Raw genomic sequence first — 16,626 nt, forward strand, 5'->3', positions numbered from 1 at the left:
GACTTCATCCTATTGGTCCTTAATCCTGACACCTCAGCAAAGGTTGTTACTACTGCCAACATTGATAGCAAATCTGGTGTAATGCTCCTCATATAAAGTAGTATATCGTCTGAGCATAGTGTTATATTATGTGTAGTTTCCTGTATGCAATATGTGAATTCCTCTATCTTTATTATCACATCTTCTTTCATTAGCCATGCCCAACATCTCCATAGCAAAAATAAAGACTGAGAAGGCATACGTGGTGAGTTCTCCTCTTTATCTGGTATGACTTCAACACCGTTCACCCTGTCTTAAAGCATGCAAGTGGTGGAGCAAAAATGAGAACGACTCATTGCATGATATTAGGCCTGTGTTCTAGTATTCCCCTGACTGCGAAGATAGATTGGAATCCTATTGTGCCAAACTCTTATTCCAGATCGGTTAGTATCACTACTGGCTTTAATATGGCGCAAGAGGTCTTGTCTAGGTTTTGGCAACAACAGAATCATCCCTTTTTTTGTGAGTCCGGTAGCTGCAGTGTATACCTCTACTAGACTCAGGGCTAGCTCCTTCACTTAGGTCATTTAAATATCTGCTGATAGTCTATCTGCTACAGGGGTTTTGCCCCATGGCCAACTCAATTTTCAGTTTCCGCACCCCTTGCACATTGAATACAACCTCCAGAGCTCCTTTTAAGTTGGGAGTTAAGGCCCCCCCCCACCCACTCCGGATGAGATACAAGGTTTTCTAGAGCCAAGCCGGAAACTTCAGTACTTTCCTCACTCCAACTTGAGAAATAACCAAAATAACACTTTATTAGTACCCTTTTGGGCTTGTATCCTCTCCACCTCTGTATTCTGTATTCTTCTGCTTTGTCTCCCTCTGGCTTTCGGTTCGGTCAATCAGGTCAGTAGCCTCCTGGATTTATCCCCCTTACTATGTTGTTTTGTCGTGTATTCTTTGCCTCTGTAATTCTTCCATTATGGTGGCTTTGGCGTGTTTTTCCCTGTGTAGAAGTAGCTCTTTTTGTACATCTGAGTCTCATCAGGGAGCCTGTTCCCATTCCCTGGGGCAGTGGTGGATCTAGCACCGTCATTTGCCTCTAATTATTTTCTGTCTCTCTATCTTGTCCATATGATTTTCCACTGATGGCCATCTTGAAAGCCTACAATTCTATCAATCCATCGGAGGATGTCCAGATGTTCTCGGCAAACTAGTGGCAAATCATTTCACTCAGAGTCCCCAAACATAGAGTCCTCCTTTGCAGCAGATTGAAGACTCCCAATAGAGACTGATGATCTGGGCCTGCTTCACCATTATAGTCAGAGGATGACACAATGGACTTATGGCCCTGAAGAAGTGATCTTGGCCAAATGTTCTTCTATTTCTGAAAACAGAAAATAATGGAGATATAAGATAGTCTTTGTATTCATGGCCTTTGCTTTTGAAGTTGTGAACGCATTAGAAACTTATACTCTTATAAGGAGGGACCATCACTATATTCAGAACAGGTGACAGGATGGAAACAGCTCCCTACCATTAACGCACCCATGGATGACCTTTAATTACCAACAACCATGTGTTGCAGCATAAGATGGAGTGAAAATATTAAATTTGAAAATTTCTGAATGTTAGCTTGGACAGCCTTAGGGTGGTCGTCCCTAAAACCTTTTGCCTTTTCCCCTCCTGTTTTGCTCTAATTCGCTTTTGTTGGCTTTCGGACTCTGTACACTTTACCACTGAAAGCCAGTGCCAAAGTGCTTGTGCTCACTCCTTAAAACATAGTGCAATTGGACTACACACAACTGGCACATTTAATTAATTAAGTCCCTAGTAAAGTGGCATAACATGTATCCAGGCCAGTAAATTAAATGCTACTAGTGGGACCTGCAGCACTTATTGTGTCACCCACTTAAGTAGCCCCTTCAAACATGTCTCAGGCCTGCCATTGCAGCCTATGTGGAGTTTCAAACTGCCAATCTGACTTAGCAAAATAACCCTTTGCAAGGCCGAAAACTCCCTTTTTTCATATAAATAAAGCACCCTTAATGTAGGTCCTAATAAGTCCTTAGCGCAGGGTACTGTGCATTTAAAAAGTTGGACATGTGAATTTAAGTTTTGTCCTCGTGGTGAAAAAATTCCAAATTTGTTTTTCACTACCGTTAAGCCTACCTCTCCCATAGAATAACATTGGGTTGGCTTATTAGATTTAATATGTTGTTGGGACGGAAAAGTACTCTGCATGGTAAGTGATGTGTACCTCTGCCCTGAGTGCCCTACTGTACTGTTGTCTGAATCCCTTATGCTGATTTTTTGTCTTAGACAAACACAAATCATGCGTGTGTGCTATGACATAGGCCTGTCTCACGGATTGCGGCCTTGTTGGAACAGGAGGGGCGCCCAAAGCACTACCCTAATAGTGGTGGAAGGCTACTGCCTTCACGAGGAGTTGAGCAGCACAAGCGCAGTGGGGCAGCATACCGTGTAGTGATCATTAGTAGTGAACAGCTCCTTTATACCCTGTGCCACTGGAGTGAAGCCTACACGCTACTCACCAATGTAAATGTTCCGCTGCTGTGTGCCTAACTCACCCTTGGCCTACATCAGTTAGATGTGGAAGTGCTACACAGAGCAGTAGTAGTGCCTCTCTATGTGTGCCTGTGAAGGGTACAGTACAGAGATAGAGCAGTTTTACGCAGTAGATGTATGGTTTGTGCATGCACTGAATGTATGTAGGCCTGTTGGGGTACAGTACATAAAAGATGTAATGCTGGGCAGCTCATGCACAAGAAAAGCACGTGCTGAGTCTGTGTGCTTGCATCAAGTACAATACATGAAGGGTGAAGTGTTGTGCAGCACACATGGTGAGTGTGTGTTATAAAAAACAAAAGTACACCCTGGTAATACGCATAAAGGCTTCAGTGCTGAACAGTGCACAGAGATTGAATGTGTGTGCTGAATGTATGTGTGCCTGTAATGGTATGCTGAATGGAAGTAGAAGAGCTGTACAGTAAGTGTGCCGTGAAAGCATACTGAGTGCCAATGCGCCTGCAATGGTACATTACATGGAGGACCCTGGGTTCCTTTTTGAGAGGTCCAGGTTTTCCTGGTGAACACTAGGGGTGGGTGGAATGTTGCATTCTGTCCACGGAATGGGCAGAATTTGGCAAATCTACATTACTCTTGTACCGCTGAGTTCCGGCCACATTCCACCAAAGGCCGCGTGGCAGTTATTTTCCTGTGGGGCTCCAGAAATGCGGACGAGATTTTGCCTCCCCTAGCGCCATTTTCTAATGAGGGCAGCTGCGGTCATAGGTCTGCTTCTTGAGTAGATTTCCTACTGCTCAAGTAGATTTACTGCTGCTTGAGTGGATTTTCTACTCGAGCGGCAGCAAAATCAACTTGAATGGCTACGCGTTTGTGCACAAAGCATGCTGCCATTTGTGCTGATTTTTCAGTGCTTCTTGAGCTACTGGCTCTTAAGTGCACTGCAAGCAGAGCAAAATGTATTATTTTCTGTTGGATGGCGGAACGCCGCAGAATTTAGCACAGTTTTTATGTAACTCTGCAGAATTCTGCAGAGGGAAACTCCAAAAGTTCCACCCATTCCTATTGATGACATGAGGAGGAGAGGAATCCCCCCAGACAGGTTTGTGTATTTATGCATTCCTGTGAGCTGGAGGAGGGAGAGCAAACTCACTACTGTGCTACATTAAGGGGTGATAACTCAGAGTACATTGCTGTGATTCACTCAGGTGTGGTAACAGAATACACTGCTGTGCTGTGTTGAGACAAGATAACTAGAGTACGCTGCTGTGCTTCACTGAGGATTGGTGATTGGAAATATCAGGTGTGGTAACAGAGTACTCTGTTGTGCTTCATTGAGGGGTGGTAATGGACTGCCCTGCTTTGCTTCATTGAGGAGTGGTGACTGGGATTACACTGCTGTGCTTCATTGAGGTGTGGTAACGGGGAGTAAGAGGGTGGCTAACAGTGCTCTACACTGCTGTTGTTCATTGTGGGTGGTAACGGAGTACGCTATTACAGTCCTCGAAAATTCCAATCACCCACTTGCAATAGCGAGTGAAATTTTAGCAGGTCGAGCTACTTTTAGCAGTTACTCGACCCAGCTGGAGAGTAAACTTAAGCTGAAAGAAACAGGTGTTCTGTTCAGTTCAGAAAGTGAATGAGCAATTAAAACACCTTTAAATCTTGTTTTATCTTGACACATTTGCCAACTGCCCAAGGACAGAGGTCAAATGTCAGTTTGTCTACTTACTAATTGTTGCTCATGTGTTCCTGGAAAATGGTGTTTACGTTTCTTTCTCTTTTTACAGTTAATGCTTTTTGTCAAGTGAGGTATTTGACAATAATAGTGAATCAAATGCAGTAACATGACTGTTTTTTTCTCTAAAACATTTGAACAGCTTGTAAATGAATAGTACAAGTTGATCAGAAATTATGAAAGAAACTTTTTTTGTAATTCAGAAGTGTGATGCACACAAAGATTAAAATTGGAGGAAAACAAAACAGAACACTTTACTTGGTGATGTGCAAATGATATATATTTGCAGAAACCTTATTTCCAAACAATGTACACTATATAGTTTCAAAGCCACATGTCAGTGACACATTTTGTGGCCATTTCAATGTAAAATTTGCTGCTTGCAAATAACAGTGGGCTTCTACTTTATGCTTTAGTTATGAATTTATTAAAAGTAATAGTTTCTAAACATGATGTGAGAGACATTCCTGGCCAGGTCCTGATTACAATACATTCAATGAACTAAGAGGCAAGTCTACAGTCAAGTGTATCTTATATGTGGCTACATTTGCATTCTATATGGAGGTAAAATTTAGTCTATTAAATCAAACAAAAGGGTTTTCTGTACAGCAGACGTGCTGAACTTACGTATTTGAAGGTGCTCTCATATGTGTTAAAGAAGAAAATGGCATCTCAGTGAATTAAAATACTTGCCCAGGATCACATCATTTGAAACTAGACTTGCTCTGTGTGATTGAAGTCTCAGTGTTTTGAAGCACGGGCCTCTTAATGGGGTGAGTTAGCGTAACTCTGGCCTGCTCTGCGTGATTGACATCTTGGTGCTTTGATGGACCGGCTTCTTCATGGGGTGAGCTAGCATGCCTCTGACCTGCTCTGTGTGATTGATGTCTCTGTGCTTTGACGCACAGACCTCTATATGGAGCGAGCTTGCGTACCTCTGATTTGCTCTGTGTGATTGACTATTCTGTGTTTTAATGCACGCTCATCTACATGGGGCGATCTTGCATACCTCTAACTTGCCCGGTGTAATTGACTTCTCAGTGCTTTGATACACTGGCCTATTCATAGGGTGAGCTTTCGTACCTCTGACCTGTTCTGAGTGATTGGCGTCTTGGTGCTTTGATGCACAGGCCTCTTCATGGGGCCACCTTGCATTCCTCGGACTTGCTCTGTGTGATTGACCTCTTGGTGCTTTGATGCACAGGCCTCTTCATGGGTTGGCCTTGCATACCTCGGGCTTGCTCTGCGTGATTGGTGTTCCGGTGATTTGAAGCACGGGCCTCTTCATGGGGTGAGCTAGCGTGCTTCTGACTTGCTCTGAGTGATCGATGTCTGGGTGCTTTGAAACACGGGCCTCTTCATGGGATGAGCTCTGACCTGCTCTGCGTGATTGACTCCTTGGTACTTGGCGCACTGGCCTTTTTATTGGGTGACCTTGCATACCTCTGACTTGCTCTGCTTGTTTGTCTCTGTGCTTTAACTCACGGGCCCTGTTCTCCGTGATTGACGCCTCTCTGCTTTAACTCACGGGCGTCTTCATAGGATCATCGTGCACACCTGTGAACTTTCTCTTATTGACCGACTCATCTGTGCTGTGATGCACAGGCCTCTTCATGGGGCGACTTTGCATACTTATGACTTGCTCTTGTATTGGACTTGTCAGTGCTTTGCTGCACTGGCCTTTTAATGAGCCAATCTTGCATACCTCTCTCTGCTGTCTATAATTGTCTTCTCAGTGCTTTGACGCACTTTCCTCTTCATTAGGCGACCTTTCACACCTTTGACTAGCTCTGCGTGATTGACGTCTCGGTGCTTTGATGCACAGGCCTCTGTAAGGGACAACCCTGCAGACCTCTGACTTATTCTACGTGATTTATATCTTGGTGCTTTGACACACGGGCCTCTTCATGGGATAAAGTTCCATAAATCTCTGCGTGATTGACTTATTAGTACTTTGATGCACACTCCTTTTCATGGGGCGATCTTGCATACCTATGACTTGCTCTGTATAATTAACTTCTCAGTGCTTTGATACACAGGCCTCCTCATGGGGCGAACTTGCATACCTCTGACTAGCTCTGTGTGATTGATGTCTATTCCCAGTAACTAACGCTGCTGTGCTTCATTTTAAGTTTTGAATTTGCTACTCTGCGATATTGAGGGGTGGTAACTGGGAGTACACTGATGTGCTTAACTGAGGGGTGGTAACAGAAAACAATGCTGTGCATTGAGCATTGGTAACAGGGAATACGCTGCTGTGCTTAATTTATGATTGGTAACTGCGAATTCGCCACTGTGCTACATTGAGGAGTAGTAACGTAACTGGGAGTACACTGCTTTGATTCAGTGAGGTGTGGTAACAGAATACACTGCTGTCCTGTATTGAGCTTTGGTTACTGAGAATACGCTGCTGTGCTTCGTTGATGATTGGTAACTTCAAATTTGCTACTGTGCTACATTGAGGGGTGGAAAGTAGGAGTACTCTGCTATGCTACACTGAGGTGTGGTAACTGAATACACTGCTGTGCTGTATTGTGCCTTGGTTACTTAGAATAAGCTGCTGTGCTTCATTAATGATTAGTAACTACAAGAATGCTACTGTGCTACATTGATGGGTGATAACTGAGTACTCTGCTGTGTTTCACTGAGGTGTGGTAACACAATATGCTTCTGTGCTTTATTGAGTGATGATAACAGGGAATATGCTGCTTTACTTCATTGACGATTGGTAACTGCAAATTCGCCACTGTGCTACAGTGAGGAGTAGTAACTGGGAGTACACTGTTTTGCTTCACTGAGGTGTGGTAACAGAATACGCTGCTGTGCTGTATAGAGCGTTGGTTACTGAGAATATGCTGCGGTGCTTCATTGATGATTAGTAACTACAAAAATGCTACATTCCTATATTGAGGGGTGATAAAAGGGAGTACTCTGCTATGTCATTGAGGTGTGGTAACAGAATAACCTGCTGTGCTTTATTGAGCGTTGGTAACAGGGAATACGCTGCTGTGCTTCATTGACACTTTGTAACTGTGAATTTGCTAGTGTCCTATATTGAGGAGTAGTAACTGGGAGCACACTGCTTTGCTTAATTGAGGTATAGTAACAGAATACGCTGCTGTGCTGACTGCTGGTTACCAGAAATACGCTGCTGTGATTCATTGATGATTGGTAACTACAAATTCTCTACTGTGCCTCATTGAGGGGTGGTAGCTGGGAGTACTCCGCTGTGTTTCACTGAGGTGTGGTAACAGAATATACTGCTGTGCTGTATAGAGCGCTGGTTACTGGGAATACGCTGCGGTGCTTCATTGATGATTAGTAACTACAAAAATGCTACTTTGCTATATTGAGGGGTGATAAAAGGGAGTACTCTGCTATGTCATTGAGGTGTGGTAACAGAATACCCTGCTGTGCTTTATTGAGTGTTGGTAACAGGAAATACCCTGCTGTGCTTCATGGACAATTTGTAACTGTGAATTTGCTACTGTCCTATATTGAGGAGTAGTAACTGGGAGTGCACTGCTTTGCTTCACTGAAATGTGGTAACAGGGTACGCTGCTGTGCTGTATTGTACGCTGGTTACTGGGAATACACTGCTGTGCTTCATTGATGATTGGTAACTGCAAATTCGCTATAGTGCTATATTTAGGGGTGGTAACTATGAGTACTCTGCTGTGTTTCACTGAGGTGTGGTAACAGAATATGCAGCAGTGCTTTATTGAGCTTTGGCAACAGGGAATAGGCTGCTGTGCTTCATTGACAATTTGCAAATTTGCTACTGTACTATATTGAGGAGTAGTAACTGGGAGTGCACTGCTTTGCTTCACTGAAATGTGGTAACAGGGTACGCTGCTGTGCTGTATTGTACGCTGGTTACTGGGAATACACTGCTGTGCTTCATTGATGATTGGTAACTGCAAATTCGCTATAGTGCTATATTTAGGGGTGGTAACTATGAGTACTCTGCTGTGTTTCACTGAGGTGTGGTAACAGAATATGCAGCAGTGCTTTATTGAGCTTTGGCAACAGGGAATAGGCTGCTGTGCTTCATTGACAATTTGCAAATTTGCTACTGTACTATATTGAGAGGTGGTAACTGGGGGTACTTTGTTGCCCTTAACTGAGGTGTGGCAACAGAATACGCTGCGGTGCTTTGTTGAGCGTTGGTAATAGGGAATACGTTGCTGTGCTTCATTGATGATTTTTAACTGCAAATTCGCCACGGTGCTACATGGAGGAGTAGTAACTGAGAGTACACTGCTTTGCTGCGGTGTGGTAACAGAATACACTGCTGTGCTGTATTGAGCATTGGGTACTGGGAATAAGATGCTGTGCTTCATTGATGATTAGTAACTACATTGAGGGGTGATAACTGGGAGTACCCTGCTGTGTTTCACTGAGGTGTGGTAACAAAATACGCTGCTGTGCTATACTGAGCTTGATAACAGGGAATACGCTGCTGTACTTCATTAGTGATTGGTATCTGCGAATGTCCTACATTGAGGAATGGTAAGTGGGAGTACACTGCTTTGCCTCACTAAGGTGTGGTAACAGAATACACTGCAGTGCTGTATTGAGCATTGGTTACTGGTAATATGCTGCTGTGCTTCATTGGTGATTGATAACTTCAAATTCGCTACTGTGCTACATTCAGGGGTGGTAACTGGGACTACTCTGCTGTGGTTAACTGAGTTGTGGTAACAGAATACGCGGCCAGGTTTATTGAGCGTTGGTAACAGGGAATACGCTGCTGTGCTTCATTGGTGATTGGTAACTGCGTATTCACCACTGTGCTACATTGAGGTGTAGTAACTGGGAGTACACTGCTTTGCTTCACTGAGGTGTGTTAAAAGAATACGGTGCTGTGCTGAATTGAGCGCCGGTTACTGGAAATACTCTGCTGTGCTTCATTGATTATTGCTAACTGCAAATCCACTACTGTGCTATATTAAGAGGTGGTAACTGAGAGTACTCAACTGTGTTTCACTGAGGTATGGCATCAGAATACGCTGATGTGCTTTATTGCGCGTTGGTAACAGGGAATAAGCTGCTGTGCTTCATTAACAATTTGCAACTGCAAATTCTGTACTGTGCTATATTGAGGTGTGGTAACTGGGAGTACGCTGCTGTGCTTAACTGAGGTGTAGTAACTGAAGACGCTGCTGTGCTGTATTTTGCGTTGGTTACTGGAAATAAGCTGCTGTGCTTCATTGATGATTAGTACCTACAAGAATGCTACTGTGCTACATTGAGGCGTGATAACTCAAAGCACTCTGCTGTGTTTCACTGAGGTGTAGTAACAGAATACGCTTCTGTGCTTTATTTAGTGTTAGTAACATCGAATACTCTGCTGTGCTGCACTGACAATTTGCATATGCGAATTCTCTAACCTGCTATATTAAGGGGTGGTAATTGAGACCACGCTGCTGTGCTTCATTGAAGAATCATACGGACTATGGGGGGGGTAACTGGGAGTATGCTGCTGTCCTTCACTGACGTGTGGTAACAGAATAAGCTTCTGTGGTTTATTAAGCATTAATAAGAGGTAATTCTCTGCTGTGCTTCATTGACAATTTGTAACTGCGAATTCCCTACTGTGCTATATTGAGGGTTGGGAAATGGACGTACGTTGTACTTCACTGAGGTTTGGTGACAGAATACGTTGCAGTGCTGTGTTGAGCGTTTGTTACTGTGAATATGCTGCTGTGGTTTATTGATAATTGGTAACTGCAAATTTGCCACTGTGCTACAGTGATGGGTGGTAACTGGAGTAGGCTGCTATGCGTCTTCGAGGGGTGATAACTGGTGTACTCAGCTGTGCTTCATTAGGGGGTAGTAACAGAGTACGCATTTTTATGATTCAGGTGTGGTAACTGGGTTTACGCTGCTCTCATCCGAGGGATGGTAACTGGGAATATGCTACTGTGCTTCATTGATGATTGGTAACTGTGAATTCGCCACTGTGCTACATTGAGGCGTAGTAACTGGGAGTACACTGTTTTGCTTCATTGAGATGTGGTAACTGAATACGCTGCTGTGCTGTATTGACCGCTGGTTACCGGGCACACACTGCTGTGCTTCATTGACAATTTGCAACTGCGAATTCGCTACTGTGCTATATTGAGGGGTGGTAACTGGGACTAGGCGGCTGTGCTTAACTGAGGTGTGGTAACAGCATACGATGCTGTGCTGTATTGTGCGTTGGTTACTGGGAATAAGCTGCTGGGCTTCATTTACGATTAGTAACTACAAGAATGCTACTTTGCTATATTGAGGGATGATAACTGGGAGTACTCTACTGTGTTTCACTGAGGTGTGGTATCAGAATACACTGCAGTGCTTTATTGAGTGTTGGTAACAGGGAATACGCTGCTGTGCTTCATTGACAATTTGTAACTGCAAATTTGCTACTGTGCTATATTGAGGGCTGGTAAGTGGGACTACTCTGCTGTACCACATTGAATAGTGGTATGGACTATGAGGGGGTAACTGGGAGTATGCTGTTGTGCTTCACTGAGGTGTGGTAACAGAATGCGCTGCTGTGCTGTATTGAGCGTTCATTACTGGTAATAAGCTGCTGTGATTTTTGGGTGATTGGTAACTGCTAATTTGCCACTGTGCTACAATGATGGGTGCTAACTGGAGTAAGCTGCTGTACTTCTTAGAGGGGTGATAACTGGTGTACTCTGCTGTGCTTCATTGGGGGGTTTTAACAGAGTACACATTTTTAAGATTTAGGTGGTGTAACTGGTATAACGCTGCTCTGCTTCGTGGGATGGTAACTCAGAATATGCTGTTGTGCTTCATTGATGATCGGTAACTGCAAATTCACCACTGTACATTGAGGAGTAGTAACTGGTAGTACGCTGCTTTGCTTCACTGAGGTGCGGTAACACGCTGCTGTGCTGTACTGGGTATTGGGACTATGCTACTGTGCTTCATTGATCAGTAAGTGCGAATTTGCTACTGTGCTACATTGAGGGGTGGTAACTGGGACTACGCAGCTGTGCTCCAGTGACGATTTGTAAGTGCAAATCTGCTACTTTGCTATATTGAGTGGTGGTAGCTGGGAATACACTGCTGTGCTTCATTGAGGTGTGGTAACAGAATACGCTGCTGTGCTTTATTGAGCGTTGGTAGCAGAGAATACGCTGCTCTGCTTCATCGATGATTGGTAACTGTGAATTGCCCGCTGTGCTACATTGAGAAGTAGTAACTGTCAGTACACTGCTTTTCTTCAGCGAATTGTGGTAACAGAATATGCTGCTGTGCTGTATTGAGTGTTAGTTTCTGGGAATACTCTGCTCTGCTTCATTGATGATTGGTAACTGCAAAATGGCTACTGTGCTACATTGAGGGGTGGTAACTGGGAGTACACTGCTGTGTTTCACTGAGGTGCCTTAACAAAATAAGCTGCTGTGCTTTATTGAGCTTTGGTAACCGGGTATAAGCTGCTGTGCTTCATTGACAATTTGCAACTGCGAATTTGCTACTGTGCTATATTGAATGGGTGGTAACTAAGACTAGGCTGCTGTGCTTTATTGAAGAGTGGTACGGACTATAAAGGGGGTAACTTGGAGTACACTGCTGTCTTTCACTCAGGTGTGGTAACAGAATAGGCTGCTGTGCTTTATTGAGCGTTGGTAATAGGGAATATGCTGCTGTACTTCATTGATTATTGGTAACTGCAAATTTGCCACTGTGCTACATTGAGGAGTAGTAACTGGGAGTACACTGCTTTGCTCTACTGAGGTGTGGTAACAGAATAAGCTGCTGTGCTTCATTGATGATTAGTAAATATAAAAATGCTACTCTGCTACATTGAGTGGTGATAACTGTGAGTACTCTGCTGTGTTTCACTGGGGTGTGGTAACAGAATATGATGCTGTGCTTTATTGAGCGTTGGTAACAGGGAATATGCTGCTGTGCTTCATTGACAATCTGCAACTGCGAATTTGCTACTGTGCTATATTAAGAGGTGGTAACTGGGAGGAAGCTGCTGTGCTTCATTGATGATTTGTAACTGCGAATTGGCCACTGTGCAACATTGAGTAATAGTAACTGGGAGTACACTGCTTTGCTTCCGTGACGTGTGGTAACAGAATACGCTGCTGAGCTGTATTGATTACTGTGAATACCCTGCTGTGCTTCATTGATTTTTTTTTATATACATCTTTATTGGCATTTACATATACATTCTACTTTCTGCACTGCACATTTAAAATGTTATCATGATAACTTTTGCAGGTAAGGCATTATAAATATCGTTGAAAACGTATCATACTGTAAATTTCCGTGTAACTTTTTGAAGGCGGCTATCATTACTATGTCATTCCTTAATCTTTTTCAACTCACTCTATTCCTTGTGGTGACTAGTCTTCAAAAATATTTCTACTACCTGCCTTTCTAGCAGTGCAGTCTACTGCCTAGTATGTCAGAGTATTTATTTGTGTGTGCCATTCAAAAGTCATATGTAACAAACAATTAACTTAGGGAAAATGATAATAAACCAACTAAACCTCTTGGCTTACATAGTGCGGGTTAGGTTGGAATTATGCATCTAGGTAGTTTTATAGGGGGCGGGAGGGAGGAGGTCTTCCGTCTAGGGTTTCAAGTCATGGAGGGCTAATCCCTACACAGAACACTTCAACCCTCTTCCAGGATCTAACGATGGGGAAACAGGGTGACCACTTCTGTTGAAGGTATCTGATAGGGTCAGCAAGATTCCATCATGTGCGGTCCCATCGTCCTCCCATTCTAATCTATAGCTACCTCATCATCAGTCGTACTACCAGGCGAGCTTGGATATTCCCAGGCATGTAAGGTATCCCTCCACTGCTCCGCTATTGGTGTATTCGTAGTCCCAGGCCCCATATTTGCCTAAATACTGGCAGTAGCATTTCATAGGTAAAGAACTGGCCCGGCGGCAGCCCACAGCCTTCCATCCGTTCTGCGAAGGGGATTAAAGTCTACTCTTGGTAACAGTCCCCCACTGTCTTGAGTCCCACCTCTAACCATGGTAACATTTGCTCTGAGGTAATAATCATCTGCGGCTCTCTGTGTGGTAATCCCACTAATGGCAATTCTGGGGAATATTTCAGGACATCAGGAAGATTTTTAATTTTTTTGTAAAATATGTTTATTGCTTAACATTATATATCGCTCAATAGTAATACAATCAGGAGCCTTCTCAGGAAGATTTTTAATGCAGTGTTTCCATCACTGTAGCGCTGTGGTCTGCAGTATTGAGTCGTAGGGAACCTTGGTGGTGTGATCCAAGATTTTGGCCAGCACGAAACTAGGGTTTTGGTTTGGTTACGTCAAGAAAGTTCCCTTTGTGTTCACTCCCACCAGCCATTGTGCCAACCATTGCAGTTGGGCAGCCAGCTGATAAAGCGCAAAATCCGGCACTCCCAAGCCTCCTTCCGCAATAGGGCGATGCATAATTTGGAGCAACTCTCTCCGCCTCCCATCGCCCCAAATTAAGTCTCTCGTCAGGGAATCCAAGTTACAAAACCATCCTGAGGGGATTAATATCGGCTAGTTAGCAAAATAATAGAACAGACTAGGTAGGACGTCCATTTTAGTTAAGGACACTCTAACCATAAAAGGAAGTCTTGGTGTATGCCAAAACATCACATAAGATTGAAGCAATCTAAGCCCTTTATCTAAATTACCTTCTCTCAGGTCCGCCAGTAAGTGGAAAATCTGGATGCCCCGGTATTTAAATGTGTCCAATGCCCATTTAAGATCTGCGGGTAGGTAGGGGGGCCTGACCCGTTCTCCAGCCCTTGGGAACAGGTCTGTTGTGTGTTTATTGTCCCGTAAACCTGACAGTCTCCCAAATGTCTCCAGGAGTCGGAGAGCAGTCACTGTGCCTTTTACAGCATCACTCAAGTAGATTAATAAATCATCCACGTAAAGAGAGATAGTGTATGTTCTCCCATCAATAGTTAGTCCTATACTCTCCCTTCCCTGACGGAATAATTCAGCTAGGGGCTCTATCGCCAGGAAAAATAGAAGAGGCGACAGTGGACATCCCTGTCTAGTGCCCCGTGCCACCCAGTATTGTGGTGAGAAGTTCTTACCCATCTTAACCCTTACCGTGGAGCACGTATCCAATAATTACACCCATTCTTCTCCTAACTCCAGGCGCCTCATGACCTCCAAAAGATAGTCCCAGCTCACAGTGTCAAAGGCCTTCTCTGAGTCACCGACAGAATGGCGGCCTGCTGCAGGTTTCCTGCCTCTGGATGGTAAAGCACAGAGTACGGTCTACGTAGATTATACGAGGTGCTACGGGAGGGGATGAAACCATTTCAGTACTTTCAGCACCAGTACTTTACTAAGTATTTTAAAATCAGTATTGAGCATTGAGAGAGGCCTATATTCCTTCACCCCGGCGCCTGGGGCCACAGTCTTGGGGAGTGGGCTCATCAATGTATCCCGCGTAGTTTCCGGCAGATGGCCCAGCTGCATTGCCTCCGCATACATGGACACCAGTCTCTGGGCTAGTTCGAACTCATATTTCCTGTAATATTCTGCAGGAAGGCCATCCAGGCCGGGGGTTTCCCATTAGCCATAGAGGAGATAGCTCCCCGAGCCTCCTGCAGTCACAGGTCCCCCCAACTCCTCCTCAATGTCATCATCCTGGGTGCGGAGAGTCAACGGGCCTAAGAAAGCGCGTAGACTGTCACAGGAGGCCCCAGGTGGGGCAGCATGAAGGGTCTCATAATAGCTGCGAAATAACTCATTGATCCCTTCTGGGTTATATAAAATCTGGCCATCTGTAGTCTGTACGTGCAGAATTGGAGTTCCTCGGATTTCCGGTTTAATCAACCAGACCAACAACCGACCAGTCTCCCCCCCCCTCCTCTTGTACCCTGTCCATGTATGTTCCAGAATCATATGACCTTAATCGTTCCAAAGTATCATTACACTGAGCACGTGCATCTAGGAGGCATGTATGGACCCATGTGTCTTCCCCTTGAATGTTATCTAATGCCTGCAGTTCCCTTTCCTTATCTAAAAGTTCTCTGTGGAGTTCTCTATGCACTGCTACAGATTGCCCCATGCAGGTGCCTCGCATCACCACCTTAAATGCCTCCCACTCTATCAACACTGAGGAGGTTGAGTGTTCGTTTTTGACAAAGAACCTATCAACAAGGGAGTGCAGGTCAGCACCAAAATGTACATCCTCCAGGGTCAGGGGATTAAGCCGCCATGTAGGGATTAGGGGTCTGCCCCCATGTGGTCTGTATTTCAGCAACAAGAGGCTGTGATCAGAAAAGGTCCGTCCTAGGTACTCCGTGTTAGTAATAAAACCAGTGAGGGCAGGTGAACAAAAGGCATCTAGTCGTGTATGAAGCTGATGCATTGGGGAATAAAAGGAGTATTCCGGAACACCTCCATGTTGAATCCTCCGAATGTCCTTTAATCCCCAATAAGTCATTCATTCCCGTAGTCCGGCTGCCACTCAATAAGCCGAAGCCCCAGGTATGGGAGGATGAAATCTATCAAATATCACATCATCACTCCGTTAAAGTCTCCATCTATTATCACCTGGCCCACCATCATGTCCGCTATGTGAGTGGAAAGTTCGGTCATAAAGATCGTCTGGTCTTGATTGGGTGCGTATATGCAACCCAACGTGATATCTCGTCCTAGTAGTCTCCACGTAATAAAGACATATCTGCCCTCTTTATCTATTTCTGACCGTGTTAAGTCGAAAGGCACCCCCGGTCTGATCCAAATCAATGCCCCACGGGCATACAACGAGAAAGAGGTGGCAAAGACCTGTCCTCTCCAGCGTCTGAGTAGGTTTCCTACTTCCGTTATGAATACATGCTTTTCCTGTAGGAGAGCTATTTGCACCCCCGTCTCTTCAGATAGTTATGTATATTATGATGCTTGGACATGGACCCCCATCCCCCTAATGTTCCACGGAAGGAACTTCAGTCTCTGACAGTGTGAATCCATGTTAAAATGTGTGGTCTATCCCCTCTCCCACCTCCTCCCATCCCACCCCCAGCACCACACGAAAAGGGTAAGCAGCAATCCCCCCTTTGCACCATAAACAAGCCAAGTCTTTGCCCCCCAAAAAAGGGGGAAAGAAGAAAGAAATAAACCAAAGGTCCCAACACGGACCAACTCCTCAGTCCCAGAGCAGTGTGGCAATGGCCGCCCGCCCAAACCCTTCATGTATCTTGTGGTAAATATTTCTCCTTTACCGGGACTGAATTTGATACAGAAACATTATAAAATAGCTCAGTAAAATGAGAGGCAGAATCCGTGATATTAGAGTTTCGGAATGGACTTTATTCCGGTGGTCGATTATAATCGGATGCTTCAAGTTC

General features: G+C 44.5%; 1 long non-coding RNA gene across 3 annotated transcripts in view; it reads right to left on the minus strand.

Annotated features, from left to right (window-relative positions):
• Positions 1-242: 242 nt before the first annotated feature.
• Positions 243-16,626, minus strand: part of LOC146833245 (uncharacterized) — a 543,599-nt gene continuing 527,215 nt past the window's right edge. For all 3 annotated transcript variants that reach the window (XR_014960211.1, XR_014960210.1, XR_014960212.1), the window contains one exon: positions 243-1,369. This is a non-coding gene — a long non-coding RNA (uncharacterized LOC146833245). The remainder of the gene's footprint in view (positions 1,370-16,626) is intronic.

Source organism: Triturus cristatus, chromosome 4_2 (assembly GCF_964204655.1).
Source record: "Triturus cristatus chromosome 4_2, aTriCri1.1, whole genome shotgun sequence".
NCBI classification, from domain to species: Eukaryota; Metazoa; Chordata; class Amphibia; order Caudata; family Salamandridae; genus Triturus; species Triturus cristatus.